Below are 7,874 nucleotides of genomic sequence, written 5' to 3' on the forward strand. Positions count from 1 at the left end.
AGGAGTCCGTGGAGAAGACTGGCAGCTGGTGTGTGTATGGTGGGGTGTGGAGATCTGAGGGCCGGGGGTTAGGCAGTGTTAGAGCTTGTGGTCATGTTTTTTTGTCCATTTTGGGGACCACCTTTGTTTAAAGGCTGTGGGGGCGGGGGCCTGCCTTTGAGTAGACCATGGTATATCTCTAAGTTTAGCCACTTGGGGCTGCTAAGTTAGTTGGAAATTTTACAAGAGTCCATGTGCCAGAGCCCATGACCGAACAGACTGGGCGGTGAAATGGGTACCTTGATCTGAATCCATGATGCCTGGTGGGCCGAAAGGGACGGGCACATACCTGGTCAAGAAGGAGATTACAGCATTTCTGGAGGGAGTGGCCAGCAGAAGTCCAGGGGAGGAATCAATGACAGTGGTTGAATACCCACTACCTCTAGCAGAGGGTGGCAGCAGCCTGATAAAATCTATTTCTCACCAGAAGTAGGGTCTGTCACCTGGGGTGTATGCATGTGCCTACCTGGGAGGCTTCCAGAATTTTGTTTGAGAGCAGAGGGGGCAACTATCTACTACCACTTAGGCTTCCCCGTGGACCCACTGTGTTAGCAGGTGTGCATCTCTGGAGGAATAGCTGTGTCTGGACCTGTGTCATAGCTCACGTCGGGCTCTGGAACAGGTCTCCTTCTGGCGTTGGCATGTGTACGCAGAGCCACGAGTATCCATCATCAGTGTGTGTGTTGCCATCTCTTTCCAAGTGGAGGTGCCCCAAGGAGGCCACTGTCCAGACCAGACTGTGAGCCCACTGGCTACTGCTCGGGAGTCAGTGAAAATCTGTGTCCTTGGGGTCTCGTTTTGATGGCCAGTGGTAGAGCCAGGCACACCACCATCAACTCTGCCAGGCAAGCCCTCCTAGATGGGGGATATGCCACCAGCAGGAAAGCACGGCACAGCTGTCCAGCAGGCGGCCTTGTGTACAGGGGTGGTGCTTCTGTCAGTGAAGAACACCAGCTCCCTTTCCGTGTCAGACAGTTGGTCCCAAGGGGCTTCGCAACTGTTAGGCCGACACTATCTTCATGTCAGAGGGCAAGGGGCTGAGCATGGGGGAAGCCACATCCTCCTGTATTCGGGAAAGGCCCTTGACATCAGGTATAGCCCTTTCCTTAAGGTGTAATTTCCATTTCAGCAGTGAGGCCTGCTGACGGAAAATCAAATAACAGTCAAGTTAAGAAAAAAGAAAAGAGAATTTTATTCGAGTCAAACTGAGGATTATAACCCAGGAAACATTCTCAGAAAGTCTGAAAACGGCTCCATTGATCAGGAGTCAGAGATGCAGTTTTATACATTTTTGAGACAAATTATGTCTCATATTGACAGGTTAGCACTGTGTACATAGCTCAATCCACAAGTTGGGGTTTTTTCCCCTTAATATTGCATGTACAGACAAGCCTTTGGTCAGTGTGACCCCCTGTACCCTTGTATGAGATGAAAAAGAGATATATTAGTCATAGAATTACAATATTGAAATGCTGGCGTCTAAAGAAAGGGTCATGTTTTTCTCAAAGGTTGATTTCATCCTGCTGCTTTGAGGAGAGCCGGTTAATGTATCCTATAGATATGCACATTGAACACTGGGAAAAGCTTGTCACAAAAGGAGCATGTCATTTGTTTTCTTTCTTAGTTTGATTGTCCTGCCATAAAATATTTATGATTTCCCTCATCATCTTCCCCCTTTAGATCATAAATCTTTTGATAGAAAGCATTAGATGATCAACTATTTGGTCCTTTGGTGCCGAGGTGGTTGCTTACCTGCCTCCGATTCATCATGTCCCTCCATGCTGGGTCTCGAGAGCCCGGTCCTTTTTTTTTCTTTTGGGGGGAGGGGGATGCGCTAGTAGGATGCTTGGCAAGGACTGACTGGTAGCCAATTCTAGGGTGTCCAATAGGACTTAGGCCAGTTGTACTTTATGTGCACTGTGTATGTCCATTACCTTATACAGAATTATAGAAATGATCAGCAGTTTCAATTTGTTTAAGCATCATTATATATTTTATCATAGTAATTTAATGCAGTAATCATAGAAATACACTGATGAAGGCAAGTTTTATAGATTATACATTTGATCAGTCATCTCAGTTTGTTGTACAATCATTGTAGGTGTGCTTTTGGCCGTAGACTTAGAACAAGCAGGGATACATGTCGTGAGTAATTTGATAGCCAGGAAAAGAATGGCAGTGCATAGAATAACAATTGTCTGTAAAGCAAGAGGAAAATGTTGCCTAGTCCTGAGGGTAGCTGACTAAAAAGGTCACTTAAAGCAGGGGTCCCCAACCTTGGGACGCGGACCACTACCAGTCCTCGGCCTGTTAGGAACCGGGCCGCACAGCAGGAGGTGAGTGGCACCTGCCACCCCCCATTACTTGCATCACTGCCTGAACCATACCTCCCTGCCCCCGCCCCGGTCCATGGAAAAACTGTCTTCCATGAAACCGGTCCCTGGTGCCAAAAAGACTGGGGACCGCTGACTTAAAGGATCACTCTTTCTTACATCTTGTAACCATTTTGCTCTTCGGAAAATTTTACCCGGGCATGTCTCAACCTCTGGAGGTGTTAACCTAAGTGCAACACGTGTGGCCAATAGCACAAACACCTCCCTGTTTGGGCAGTAGGAGATCTAGGGCAATTCCGTTATCTCACACAACTTGGGCTAAGGAATCTAAGCATTTGTGCTGTGCTGCAGTGCTTCTTGGAGTTTCTTCAACCATCTGACCAATGGTGGCTGATAGGTTTCTAAACGTATCCCTGTTCACATATACTCCTGCGCTAGGAACCAAGATTCCGAAAAGACTTTGCCACCAGGTTTCTTTGGTATCCTCCTCTCATGGATCTCCTGACTCTGTAATGGGGAGAAAAAGGAGGTCCATCTCTCTTTTTGGATAGACAATGGGGTAACATAACGTCCCGCCTTCTACTTGCCAGCTCTTCACACATTTATGTGAATACCCTTGGGAAGGTGGGTCCGTTCCAATACCATATATGAAGACAAAACCTGGGGGAGCACAAGTGACTCCTCCCAGAGGGCTTTTGTTGATGGCTTCGTTAACTGGAAGTTCTCGTAACACAGTATTAAACCGTGGGCCATTTCTTTTGCAGACTTTCCAAAAGCTATCCGTATGATACTGGAGGTGGGGGAGTTGCTGGCATACGTGACTTGTATCTTTCTCTTTAAGACCTCTGTTAATTAAGTACGGGACACGGGGACTTCCCCGGCGGTCCAGTGGCTACGACTCCGTGCTTCCACTGCAGGGGGCTCGGGTCTGATCCCTGGTCGGGGAACTAAGATCCCGCAAGCTGCGCGGCACGGCCAAAAAAAAGTAAGCGACAGAGTGAGGGGGGCCTAGGGTGAGTTGTGTGCCATCTCTAAGAACCGAAGATAGTGTCAGTCAAGGGACGGACATATTAGTGTTTTGGAGAATTTGAACCTGAAAAGTTAGGCCAGAGGGAGGTGTGTCTGAGTAAGTGGTACCATTAGAAACATCTGAAAAGTCAGTGGCAGGAATTACAAGGGGTTTAATCGGCCTTGTACTGACAGATTAAAGTGATGACAGCAATCAGTTAACCTCCCCCAGTACCTATACTTTGTGATAGTTTTACTAAAGAGTTTTCCTTCCACCCTAAACATTGGCCTAAGAACACAGCTAGAAACAGAACAGTAACTTTCCATTTCTTTTTCTATTTTTTGGCTGTGCCGCGCGGCATGTGGGATCTTAGTTCCCTGATCAGGGATGGAACCCGTGACTTCTGCACCCGTGCCCCCTGCAGGGAAAGCGGGGTGTCTTAACCACTGGGCCACCAGGGAAGTCCCGTAACTTTCCATTTTGATGGAGAGAGGCGGTTTCTTACAGGTCTGGTCTGGACTCTTGGGTTGGCTGTCTACCACTGCTGTTGTGTTCCTCTCATCCTGGTCTGATGGAGCCTCTCTTAGTGCAAGTGGGGTGTCACAAATAGGGGCTGCAGTCCATTCAGGAGGGGAGGCCCTTCTGAGGTGAGAGACGTGACTCCAAGAGATTAGTCCTTTAAGTTTTGCCCCCCCAGGGATTTGTTAAGAGTAGCTGGTATGGTCCTTTCCAACGTGGTTGTAGAGAGTCCCTTTTTTGACGTCTTTTCCAATATCTCCAGGCTGTAACCCGTGACCCTTAATAAGGTCTTCGTCTCCCAGGAGCTCACTGTGGAAGGAAATCAGTTACTAATTTTTCATTTTCTTTAAGCACTTTGATGAGTCCCTGACAGTAATGTAGAATGTGACCTTGAAGCAGCGCTGGTTCATACGTACCTTCATCTAAAGGCACAGGTCGCCGCCCAGTAATTATTTCAAAGAGAGACAACTGATGTTTACCAAAGCGGGTAGAGCTAAGGTTGAGGAGTTACCAAGGGAAGAGCTTTTGGCCGTGGAAGATGAAAAGCCTCTGAAAATTTAGCCAATTGTGTTTTAATAGTGCTCTTGGGTCCCTTCTACTACCACTGAGGATTGAGGTGATAGGTGCAGTGAAAATGTTGCATTAGCGGCCGAATCTTACCAGTGGAGTTAATAATCTGTCCAGTAAAATGGGTTCCCTGGTCGCTATGCAACTCAGAAGGAATGCCCCAAAGTGGAATTATTTTTTTCCCAACAGTAATTTGCCTACTGTGAAGGCTACCGGCCTTCTGCAAGGAAATGCCTCCACCCAGTGTGAAAACATGCAGACCGTGACCAGGATGCATTTATAGCCTTCAGAGGAAGGCACGTGGATGGAGTCCAGCTGCCAAACCTACAAGGGCTCCTCAGGGAGGGGGAAGTGGCCTTGCGAGCCATGAAGGGGTTCACCAGGATTACATTTAGGACAGATACAACATAGGTCATAAACCTTCGTAAGAGGCCAAGCGACTCACAGAATAGTGTTGAGTATGATGGGAACTTAAGAGAGAATGAACTGAGTGAGAAACACAGCCAGAGGAGACCCCATGAGAAGTTCTTCAGTAGCTTTGCATAAAGAGGGCAGTCGCCGAAATAGCTCTCATACAGGGTGGGAGCTCTTGGCGACTATAACATCCTGTGGTCACAGTGCCTCTGAGTTGAATACACCCAGGACGTGTCCTCTGTCTTCAGGCGCAAAGAGGGAAAATGGTAGTTTATAGTTAGGATGGGCCAGAGCTGGAGCCCGGGCTAGTGTAGGTTCCAGGACATTTATAGCTTTCTCTCCTTCTGTTCATTCATTCAATTGGGTCTGGCTGATCAGGTTTTTTTTTTTTTTTTTTTTAAGTATTTTTAAAATTAATTGTTTTGGCCATGCCCCGCAGCATGTGGGATCTTAGTTCCCCGACTAGGGATCAAACCCGTGCCCCCTGCAGTGGAAGCGTGGAGTCTTAAGCACTGGACGGCCAGGGAAGTCCCTCTGGCTGATGAGACTTGAGTAACGCATAGAGGTTATTAGGCCACGAGGGAGAAACTCGGTACCCAATTCCTGCAATACCCAGTTAGACCTAGAAATCCTCTCCACTGTTTCTTTCTCTGGGGGAGTGAGAAAGCTAGGATTCCCTTAATCCTTTCAGAATCAATCAACAATCCTTCCTTAGATATTAAATGACCTAATTATCGCACAGTTGGTGAGCAGAATTGTAGTTTGTCTTTGGACACTTTATGCCTCTTGACACTAATTGTTGCAGCAAGTGGATAGTGTCTCTTGGCAATCCTGTCCAGTTCTAGAACACAAAAGTATACGTACTGAATCAGAGCAGAGTCATTAGGAAAGTGTACATCAGCCAAATCGGCCTGAAGTATTTGAGAAAAAGTAGGGCTTTCAGTATAGCCTTGTGGCATAACTGTCCAAGTAGGTTGGCCATCTTCCCATGTAAAGGTGAAGAGGTAGGTATTGACTTTCTTTTCTACTGGAATACTCAAGAATGTGCTCCGTAGGTCAACTACTGGGAAATAACAGGTGTCTGATGGGATGGCTGAGAGCAGTGTGGGAGGATTAGGGACGACAGGGTGGCAGGGAGCTCTGGTCCTGAACCAACCTCCAGGCCTTTCCATTTGGTTTCTTACTGGTAAAATGGGAGTATCGCAGGGACTGGTGCAAGGAATTGTAAGTCTTTTCTTAAGGAATTCCTGAATACTTTTAATGCCTCCGGTCTGCGTGGCTATTGTCGGATATTAGATAGAGGCTTGGAATTATCCATAGTTACCTTAATAGGAGTAGCCATTTAAACTTTCCCAATATCTGAGGAAGAAGAGGACCATAATTCCTTAGGCACTTGTAATAGCAAATCATTTTATTTTTTTACTGAAGCATAGCTGATTTACAGTGTTGCGCCAGTCTCTGCTGCACAGCAAAGTGACTCAGTTTTACATGTACATCTTCTTGAAATACTCTTCTCCATTCTGGTTTATCCCAGGAGATTGGATATAGTTCCCTGTGCTCGGTTCCCTGAGCTCCACAGTAGAACCTTGTCGTTTATCCATTCTAAATGTAATAGTTTGCACCTACCAACCCTGAACTCCCGTCCCTCTCCCTTCTCCCCCCACCCTTGGCAACCACAAGTCTGTTCTCTATGTGAGTGTGTTTCTGTTTTGTAGATACGTTCATTTTTGCCATATTTAATTTCCACACTTAAGTGATAGGGTATTAGTCTTTCTCTCTCTGACTTACTCCACTTAGCATGGTAATCTCTAAGTTGCATCCATGTTGCTGCAAATGGCATTATTTCGTTCTTTTTTTTTGGCTAATATTCCATTGTATAAATGTACCCCATCTTCTTTATCCATTCCTCTGGACATTTAGGTTGTTTCCATGTCTTGGCTGTTGTGAATAGTGCTGCTGTGAACGTTAGGGTACATGTATCTTTTTGAATTATAATTTTGTCTGGATATATGCCCAGGACTGGGATTGCTGGATCATATGGTAACTCTAGTTTTCTGAGGAACCTCCATACTGTTCTCCATACTGGGTGCACCAACTTACATTCCCACCAACAGTGTAGGAGGGTTCCCTTTTGTCCACACCCTCTCCGGCATTTGTTATCTGTAGACTTTAATGATGGCCATTCTGACCTGTGTGAGGTGGTAGCTCACTGTAGTTTTGATTTGCACTTTTCTAATAACTAGTGATGTTGAACATCTTTTCTCATGCCTATTGGCCATTTGTGTCTTCTTTGGAGAAACGTCTATTAAGGTCTTCTGCCCATTTTTCGATTGGGTTTTTTTGTTGTTGTTGAGTTGTATGAGCTGTTTGTATTGGGTTGGCCAATAAGATATTATGGAAAAACCCAAACTTTGGCCCACCCAATATATTTTGGAAATTAAGCCCTTGTCAGTCACATCATTTGCAGATATTTTCTCCTATTCCGTAGGTTGTCTTTTAGGTTTTCTTTTGTTTATGGTTTCCTTTGCTGTACAAAAGCTTGTAAGTTTTCGTTTCTATTGCCTTGGGAGACTGACTTAAGGGAACATCCCTGACATTAAGGGAACAGTTTATGTCAATGTTTTGCCTATGCTCTCTTCTAGGAGTTTCATGGTATCATGTCTTATGTTTAAGTCTTTATTGTGAGGTTATTTTTGTGCATGGTGTGAGGGTGTGTTCTAACTCCATTGATTTACATGCAGCTGTCCTGTAACAGCAAATCATTAATTTCCTCTTGATTTGTCTGAATTTTGATTTTCATAACCATTCACTTTTCAGTAATTATGTTCTCAGCATCTACAGCTTCTAAGTCTAAAATCATTTCACCTACAGGTGAAAAGGCAATATGGGCATTATATGCCTCTAAAAGGTCTCATCCAATCAGATGAATTGGAGCACATTCACCAAAAGGAGTACATGTCCTCCTGTGACAGTTCCTAGCTGAACAATTACTG

This window comes from Grampus griseus, assembly GCF_964374135.1.
Source record: "Grampus griseus genome assembly, chromosome: 3".
Classification (NCBI taxonomy): Eukaryota; Metazoa; Chordata; class Mammalia; order Artiodactyla; family Delphinidae; genus Grampus; species Grampus griseus.